A 9,977-nucleotide genomic window follows, 5' to 3' on the forward strand; every position below is an offset into this window, starting at 1 on the left:
CTGAGCGGAGAGCTGGATGTGGGACTCTATCCCAGGACCCTGAGACCATGACCTGAGCCAAAGGCAGAGGCTTAACCCACTGAGCCACCCAGGTTTCCCAAAATCAGCACTTTAGAAGTCAAATTTCTGAAACTCAATTACAGAAAACAAGCCAGGGAGTTTGAAATACTTGCCCAAGGGGACTTGTGACCTAACTGGTGGGAAGCAGACTCAGGAGCAAAAATCTACCATTACAACATTCTAGAGGACTCAAGGACTTTCAGTATCCCCTGGTCCAGTGGCTTTAGCAAGCTAGAAACTTGAGACTAAAGGAAACCTTATTAAGGACAGAGCCAGTCTGCAGGTACAGACTGGAAAGAGCATAGGAGTTGGAGCCAGGATGCTTGTGTAAAAATCTGGGTGACCTTTAGTGAACCATTTAACCTTTTCAAACCCCAGCCTTCAGGCAACTGCATCACGGCCTCTGATCTCTGTGATCCTGCTGTGGGGCAATCCACCCCGCGGGCCACTGCTGCTCCTGGAGCCAGCTGGCGCCATCCACCACCATCTGGAGGGCAGGCGCTACTCCAGGTCACTGTAGCGCCCTCACAGGGCGGCCAGCCAACCCTATTCTTTGTGTTGTCTCCCTTGAGTCCCTTCTCCTACTCTCACAAAAGCTGCTCCAGACTCACCACTCCTGCTACGTTTCTTTTTTCCCCTCACATTTCCTCAACAACCTTAGCCTCAGTTTATGTGTAAACTCACAAATAACCAGGAAACATTTGTGCAAATTTTTAACCCCCAATTAGCAAAGTTACTTTTTTGCAAAAACCCTAATCCATTTGCCTCTGTCCTGTTGTCTTGCTTGCTGTATCCTGGTGCTTCACACCCTGCCTGGCACCAATGATGTTGGTGAAGGATGGGAGACTCAGAGGCCAAGTCACTTGCCCAAAGTTATATAAGTACTAATGAAAGAGCTGGAACTCCGCAGAGTTCTGTGTTCAAGTCTGAAGTTCATGGGCTTAACTTCCCAGAATCGTCCTGTTTTTAAAAGCAAGAGAGTTGCAGGAACCAGTTCTTTCTCCTGAAATAGACCTCCCTTCACATTTTATAAATTCACCTTGGCAGCTTAAACTCTCCCTCACAGGAGTGGCTCTTTCTGTTTTTGCTGCATTAGGAATAGAGAAATATAAGATGTTGAAAAGCTTAACATCTCACAGAAGCTCAGAGAACTAATTGCAAAATCACCTTCTTGGTGTCCACTCAAACTTTGTTCTAAGGGTAATTCCCCAGGCATCCGATGGCCTCGAGAACAGGACTTTACAGAGTCCTGCATTACTGCCGTCAGTATAGGTAGGTTAACCCAATGGCATTTCAGATATGGGTTCCAAACAGCAGGTGAGTCAATGCACTGACCCCTGTGCTCCAGGAAGTTGTTTGCTACACTTGGGACTACGCAATCCAGGGACATTAGTACAGCCGACTATGTGATGAAGGGGCAGATGTGATGTAGGTCAAGGGTGGGGGACAGAGTTGCTAACATGAAAAAGTGAGCCTTTGCTGCTTCAACAGTATTTCACAATGCACTAGTTAATGATACAAAAATGGGGATATAATTTCATCACTTGGAGCATTTTGGCCCTAATATCATGTGGATGTGTCTTAACAAAGTGTTAATTGGAGTTGTAAATAATTCAAAAACTTAAATCATCTCTGATTCAATACTTTTAATTAATGAGAAAGAAGAAAAAATGCTTTGATCACACAACTCCCATGGAATATTGTTGACTGTTGATGTAACCTTTATTGGAAATTCTCTCAAATCTTTTTTGGAATGAGGTAGAGTTTGTATTTGAAATAAGCATGGATTTGGATTTTTGTCACCAGTGTGGGTAAGGGACTTTTTGTATCCCATTAAAGAGTTGTTAAGACAATGTTTTAAAGGGGGTTGCTTGGGGCACTTGGTTGGCTTAGTTGTTAAGCATCTGCCTTTGGGGGGAACCTGGGTGGCTCAGTGGGTTTAAGCCTCTGCCTTCAGCTCAGGTCATGGCCCCAGGGTCCTGGGATCAAGCCTTGCATCGAGCCCTGCATCAGGCTCTCTGCTCAGCGGGGTGCCTGCTTCTCCCTCTCTCTATGCCTGCCTCTCTGCCTACTTGTGATCTCTGTCAAATAAATAAAAAAAAAAAAAAAAAAAAAGCATATGCCTTTGGCTAGGGTCATGATCCCAGGGTCCTGAGATTGAGCCCCACATCAGGCTCCCTGCTTAGCAGGAGGCCTGCTTCTCCCTCTGCCCCTTCCCCTGCTTGTATTACATCTCAAGCTGTCTCTCTCTCTGTCAATAAAATAAATAAAATCTTTAAAAAAAAACAACAAAAAAAAAAAAAAAAAAAAAATGGGGGCTCCAGGGTGGCTCAGTGGGTTAAGCCGCTGCCTTCGGCTCAGGTCATGATCTCTCAGGGTCCCGGGATCGAGTCCCGAATCGGGCTCTCTGCTCAGCAGGGAGCCTGCTTCCTCCTCTCTCTCTTTGCCGCTCTACGTACTTGTGATCTCTGTCTGTCAAATAAATAAATAAAATCTTTACAAAATAAATAAATAAATAAATAAATAAAAATAAAGGGGGTCATTTTCTTTTGTCCTTTCTTTGACTGCTTTTTAATGGTACGAGCAAGAAAAAAAAAATTGAGCTGAGCTGTATATTTCATAAGCCTTAGATTTGAATTTGTAATATACATATATTTTTAAAGACATCATTTATAGTAGCAAAGACTTAGGAGAAATGCCTGCAAATGGATAAAATTTAATGGATCATCAATAAAAGGAAATACTATGACATAATTTTTAAAATCATTTTCTTAAATCATATACTTTAGGGTTGTTTGGCTGCAAATAACAGGATGCACAACTCTTCATATATTTATTTTGAATATAAAAAGAAATCTAGAAATAGGAATTTCCAGGGTTGGTTAATTCAACAGCCCAAAAGTATCTGGGTCAACTTCTCTATGATTCTCTTGACTTTTCCCTCATGATCACAAAGTGGCTGCCACAGCTCTATCACATCCACACATGTAACATCTAAGGCCAGGAAGGAAGAATTCTCCATATCTTTTTTATCACACACACAAAAAAATATTTCCCAGTAGTCCCCTGGCACACTTCCCCTTGTATTCCACTAGCCCAGAACTTGAGTCTCATGCTTGCCCAAACATAAACACTGGGAAAAGAATGGAGTTATCATATTTGGTTTAGAATAGGGGTCTGCAAACTTCTGAAAAGGACCAACCAGCTAGTAAATATTTTTAGTAAATATTTTGCAGGGCATGCAATCTTTGTCACACCTACTCAGCTCTGCTGTTCTAAACAAAAACAGCCATAGACATGGTAAAGAGGTAAATATGGTTGTGTTCCAATAAAAACTTTTATCTATGAGCATTGAAATTTGAATTTCATATAATTTTTACCTGTTACAAAATATCATTTGATTTTATTTTTTCAGAATTTTAAAACTGTTAAAAAAAATTTTGTTTTCTTTTTGTATGGCTTATGACCCTACAAAAAAGAAATGGCAGGCCATGGGGGTGCTTGGTGGCTCAGCCAGTTAAACATCTGCCTTCAGCTCAGGTCATGATCCCAGAGTCCTGGGATCCCCTCTCCCTCTGCCACTCCCTGCCACTTGTGCATGCTTTTTTTTGTCTCTCTCTCTCTCAAAGAAATGAATAAAAAATTCTTTTGAAAGAAAGAAAAGGAAGGAAGGAAGGAGAAGGGAAGAAAAGGGAAACAAAAAGGAAAAAGAGAAAGAAAAAGAGAAGAAAAAAAAAAGAGAAAAACGGCAGGCCAGATCTGGCTAGCAGGTTGTGATTTGCCGACACCTGGTTTTGACCAATGATGACTTACCCTTCCTGAGACATCACCACTGCAGACCTGGAGGGGGCTTAGGGGGAAGCATGGTTTTGTTAGTTAATCAGGAATGTCCCCCACAGCATATTAAGCATAGGGTAAGATTCTTAAGGATATAATCACTTTTTAAAAAGCAGATTGCATGACAACTTCATGAAAGACACACAGGCAATGTGTTATGGCAGCTCAGAGAATAAATGCATCCTAGTTGTGTGGTCAGGAGAGTCTTCAGAGAAGGGGATGCATTTGAGTGGAGCTCTTACTGTCTAAAATAGGTACTAGACAAATTCCATTTATGGAGTGCTTATGACCAAGCATTGTGCACTTTCCCATTTCATACTCACAACATCCTATGAAGTAGACACTTAGAACTGGGAACACATAGGCTTACAGCTCAAATAACTCCAACCACCTAAGGCTCTACTTGCTGACCTCTGAACCCCTGTCCTCACTGCCTGCCCCCACCTGTCTAATTCAGATTTTATTTTACACTTTCAAATACAAAAACAGATAGAGGGAGCACAAAGGAAAAGTGTGATGATGAAATTCCCTGCCTCTGAGGCCCAGCAGGGACAAACCAGACTTCTCTGACCAGGGTTCATCCAGACTGCTGAGAAGGGAACCCCAGGAAAGACAAGGGAAGCCCAGGGTGCCCCAGCCCCACATAGAACTCAACTCTGCAGTGAGTCCATCCCTGTGCTCTAGCCGCAGGCAGCATATGCTTAAAACTAAAGAGGGTTTCACCTTAACGTCTACATTTTAAAGCTGGAGCATTTCAGCAACAAATAAACACAGAGAGCTCATCCCAGAAGTGAAAAGAAAGGGCTTTTCCTCTGACATCTGGAACTCAAGCTGCTGTGCTCAGTCCAGCCCCACAGGCTCAGGCAGACACACGAGGGGGCGGCGGCTGGTTAGTTGAGCAAGCTTTCCAACCTGTGGAAGATGGAAAGCCTTCCAGGCTCTCCTTCCATGTTTCTTGCATGGACAGCAGACATGCAGTCTGTGCTAAAATTACTAGCCTACGAGAGACTTCCATACCATATCAAGACTGCTTGCTTCAGCCACGAGTCCCTCACAACCGGCGGACATACCTAGTTAAGGCTCAGAAGCCATTGCTGAACAGAACTGCCTGATGAATCAAAACAGAAAAAACTCCTCCCACTGCCGGATGTGGTAACGAGGAGCAGAGGAGCCATGGCCTCCAAACATCGACTGAAACAGCAAGAAGCCCGACACGCTTAACAGTCGTGGTCGTCGTCAGGAAATTGGCTACAAGTGAGGAGTGATTGAAGTCCGCAAGTGAAAGTTCTATTCGGGACAAATTCTTATGAGTTGGAATGAAAGCACTTCATCAACTCCTAGAGTTAATGATCGTAGACGGATTGTTGAAAGCACACGCTAGCACAGGAAAAGAGATTGCATGTCAATATGGACGGCAACTGGACAGTCCCAACCATTTGTGCCTGTTGAAATCCCCCTACTATTTACCAAGGCCTGTATTAGACACAGGCGCCTCAAAAGCCCTTTCATGATCTGTTGTTCTCCCAAACACATCTGTTTATTGCTTCCTATCAATAAGGAACTTTCATTGACCACTGATGGGTCAATGAAAGGATATAGTCTGAGTGCTGAAAATACAGAAATGAAAGACACCATGGCTAGCCTCAGAGAAACTTCAGTGCAGGTAAAGGAGGAAGAAACAAATAATTTAAAATTTGGTGAGGGCTTGCTGCAGAGGGGGGCGGGTAGTGTGGCATCCCAGAGAAAGGAACGAATAGGGGACAGAAAAGTGAGTTGCAAGGGAAGTCCCTAGGGTACCCCAGGCTGGGGTGGGGTTTGAAAGACAAGTGGCCCTTTCTTAAGGGAGGAAAGCCTGTTGATGTATCACTCAGAACTCTTACTTGCAATCAACAGAAGCCAACTCTGGAGCACAAAACGAAAGATTACAAGGATGCTGGGTGACTTCCGCGTTTGCTGAATGAGCCGATGGAGCTCCCCAAAGAACTTCTTGCAAGGGTCTCCAAGCCTGCTGCAGAACTGCTGAGCCATGGAAACCATGCTGCAACTCCTTCAGAGCTTCTAGATGTTCTAGTCTGTACTACTGTCGCTTTCGTACCAGGGCCTCTGCATCCTAACTGCTGCTCTTCCCAGCCGGGCACCTTCATTACCATCCTGGACAGAGAAGTCACTGCCACGCCATGGCCACTGCCTTGTTTTGCTCCTTTCCAAAACAATAAATCACACAGAGGCAGCTGATGGAAGGAGCGTGAGTCAGGCGCCTGGACTCTGGTCTGCAAAGGGGGCTACGAACGTGAGATTTCTGGCTTGTCTTAAAAGACAAGTTTACGGGGCACCTGGGTGGCTCAGTGGGTTAAAGCCGCTGCCTTCAGCTCAGGTCATGATCTCAGGGTCTTGGGATCCAGCCCCACATCAGGCTTTCTGCTTGGCAGGGAACCTGCTTCCTCCTCTCTCTCTGCCTGCCTCTCTGCCTGCTTGTCATCTCTGTCTGTCAAATAAATAAATAAAATCTTTAAAAAAAAAAAAAACAGACAAGTTTCCTTGGTAGAACTCCCCAAATGTAGGCAGGGCTGTAAGACAATGCCAAGCAGCCAGAAAACACGACACATGTCCCCTGGAGACAGGCTGAGAATTCCCATCAGGGGTGTTACAAAACAAAATTCGGCCAAGTGAATTTGAAGACCTAATTGGTTTTATTAAGTAATTCATGAACCGGGCAGCATACCGTCCAGCAAGCAGAGAGAAGCTGAAAGGAGCTGTGCAAAATGGATGGTTTTCAGAGGAAGGAAGATGGAGCTAGAAGTTATTTCAAAGAAAAGAAAGGATTGTTTCAGGCCAGGTTAGCTTCTTTATGGGGAAAGAGAATGGCAGGATTTATCCTGGAGATAACCTCACTAGGGCTGATCAGGAAATTTCATATTGACTGTTAAAACATCGCATTCCTGGGATACATTGAAACTGTAATTAAATCAGGGTTTCTTGGGGCAGAGGTGGGGGTGGGTGTTGGCAAATGATTCTAATTGGGCTTTTTTTTTTTTTTTTTAAACAGAGAAGACTGCATGTACAAAGGTACAACTCATTTGGGGAACCATAGAAGTCTGGCTCTGTGCAGGGGAGGTGGGGGTATAAAGCTGAGAGCGCTGGAAAATTCCACTAGATGGGTGGGAGGAGCCACCCGCTGAGCCCTCAGGGCCCCTATAGTAGAATCTACTCTGTGTCCCTTGCTGAGGTGCAAGAACTCTGACTTACTCCTCCTCTGGCCCCAGCTTTGCCCACAGTGGGTTTTAGGTGCTGTCAAAAGGAATCCTTGTGAGAGACGCCTGGGCAGCTCAGTCAGCTAAGTGTCCAGCTCTTAATTTCAGCTCAGATCATGATCTCAGCATCATGAGGTGGAGCCCTACTTCAGGCTCTGTGCCCAGTACGGACTCTGCTTGAGGATCTTTCCCTCATCTACTACCCCTCACCCACCCACCCCCATCCCCCACCACTGTGGTGCACACATGCTCTCTCTCTCTTTTTCAAATAAATAAATAAGTAATAAAAACCTTAAAAAAGAATGAGTCATTGCAATAAATTTGTTGGTTGCACCATGGTCTTAATATTTATCACTATGGCTTTTGTAGGTACCTGTGGTCTTCTCTCCCATAACTGTCTGCCTGAGACTCTCTTCCTCCCCCTCTGCCCTCCCTCCACCACTGTCGTAGTTGCACAGTCTCTCTAAAATAAATAAATAAACTTTTTTTAAACAAAAAGAATCATTGAGGGAAATTGGATGGCTCAGTTGGTAAAGCACCTGCCTTTGGCTCAGGTCATGATCGTGAGGTCCTGGGATTGAGCCCCATGTCAGGTTCCCTGCTCAGCATGGAGTCCTCCTCTCCCTCTCCCTCCACCCCTTTCCCCTGCTTGTGTACTCTCTCTCTCAAATAAATAAAATCTTTTTAAAAAATGAATCATTGGGGCGCCTGGGTGGCTCAGTGGGTTAACCCTCTGCCTTCGGCTCAGGTCATGATCTCAGGGTCCTGGGATGGAGCCCCGCATCGGGCTCTCTGCTCAGCAGGGAGCCTGATTCCTCTTCTCTCTCTGCCTGCCTCTCTGCCTACTTGTGATCTCTCTCTGTCAAATACATAAATAAAAATCTTTAAAAAAAAAATGCATCATGGCAATCAATTTGTTGGATTATATCATCATCTTCCAATTCACCAGTGTGAACGTTGTAGGAGTCTATAGTCTTCTTTCCCCACAACAAGGCCTATTTGCAATGAATACTTTTCTAAAAGCTAACGTGTTTAGATACGAAACTATTCCATTACTAACTCTTAATGCCACCTCCCCATTTTTCAATGATGTTTTCTTTTAGATGCAACAACAAAACCATCTTTGAAAATGGTTATAAAATATGGCTTGAAGGTTGATATCCAGGATCTATAATAAACTCCTCAAACGCAAAACACACGAAACAGACAAACATATCAAAAAATGGGAAGAAGATCTCAACAGACACTTCTCCAATCAAGACTTACAAATGGCTATCAGACACATGAAAAAATGTTCATCATCATTAGCCCTCAGGGATATTCAAATTAAAACCACATTGAGATATCACCTTACACCAGTTAGAATGGCCAAAATTAACAAAACAGGAAACAACATGTGTTGGAGAGGATGTGGAGAAAGGAGAACCCTCTTACACTGTTGGTGGGAATGCAAGTTGGTGCAGCCTCTTTGGAGAACAGTGTGGAGATTCCTCCAGAAATTAAAAATAGAGCTTCCCTATGACCCTGCAATTGCACTACTGGGTATTTACCCCAAAGATACAGGTGTAGTGAAAAGAAGGGCCATCTGTACCCCAATGTTTATAGCTGCAATGGCCACGGTCACCAAACTGTGGAAAGAACCAAGATGCCCTTCAATGGATGAATGGATAAGGAAGATGTGGTCCATATACACTATGGAGTATTATGCCTCCATCAGAAAGGATGAATACCCAACTTTTTTTGTAGCAACATGGACGGGACTGGAAGAGATTATGCTGAGTGAAATAAATCAAGCAGAGAGAGTCAATTATCATATGGTTTCACTTATTTGTGGAGCATAACGAATATCATGGAGGACAAGGGGTGTTAGAGAGGAGAAGGGAGTTGGGGTAAATTGGAAGGGGAGGTGAATCATGAGAGACTATGGACTCTGAAAAACAATCTGCTGAGGGGTTTGAAGTGGCGGGGGGGGTGGGAGGTCGGGGGGGTACCAGGTGGTGGGTATTAAAGAGGGCACAGATTGCATGGAGCACTGGGTGTGGTGAAAAAATAATGAATACTGTTTTTCTGAAAATAAATAAATCGAAAAAAAATTTTTTTTTTTAAATATGGCTTGAGAGCCAGAATGAACAATAATCTGCCCAATGATAAAACAGATCAAAAAAACATTACCAACTTTGCAGATCTTATACACTTACCAGATTAATCATCATAAGCATTACAAAGTATTTTATAAATATTTTTAAATAAGAATTCTAAAGGCCCATTTTCTTTGCCTTCTTTTTTTCTTTTGTGATCATTAGAAGCTGCAAAATCTACTTACAATTGGTCCTATTTTCTTAGAAGTGCAAACTTATCAGAAATATATGAATAAATTTTCTTGTTTAGGTTCTTTTCATCTCTTATGTTCACATCCGTCACCAGTCAGATATATCCCTTCCAATTTTCAGAGTCAATAAGCACTTAATTCTGCTTGAACAATTGCCATTTGGGGGAGGCAGAACTTAATGTATAACTTCTCCATAATATCAGGAGGAACAGTTCCTCCTTTGGTCACTACAAAAGAGTTGTCTTGGCAATGATGATGCTAGACTGCCTCAGCCCTACAGTTCTTAGATCTTTCTTCTTCTCATAGATATTTTGGTCATTGTGGTCAATGGAAGATTTGAAGTCTATCCTCCTGGGAAGGATCCCTTTTAGTGAACCAAACAAGACAACCAAAAAAGGAAGTTTTTATATTTAGGGATGTTACGTAGATGGATCATTTAATATATGGTTAAAAATTGCACTTGTTTTTATCTTTTTAAGCTTTTTTAAAAAGCAGGCTCC

The sequence above is a fragment of the Mustela putorius genome, unplaced genomic scaffold (assembly GCF_011764305.1).
Source record: "Mustela putorius furo isolate JIRA1106 unplaced genomic scaffold, ASM1176430v1.1 tig00004013_pilon_pilon_pilon, whole genome shotgun sequence".
Taxonomy (NCBI): Eukaryota; Metazoa; Chordata; class Mammalia; order Carnivora; family Mustelidae; genus Mustela; species Mustela putorius.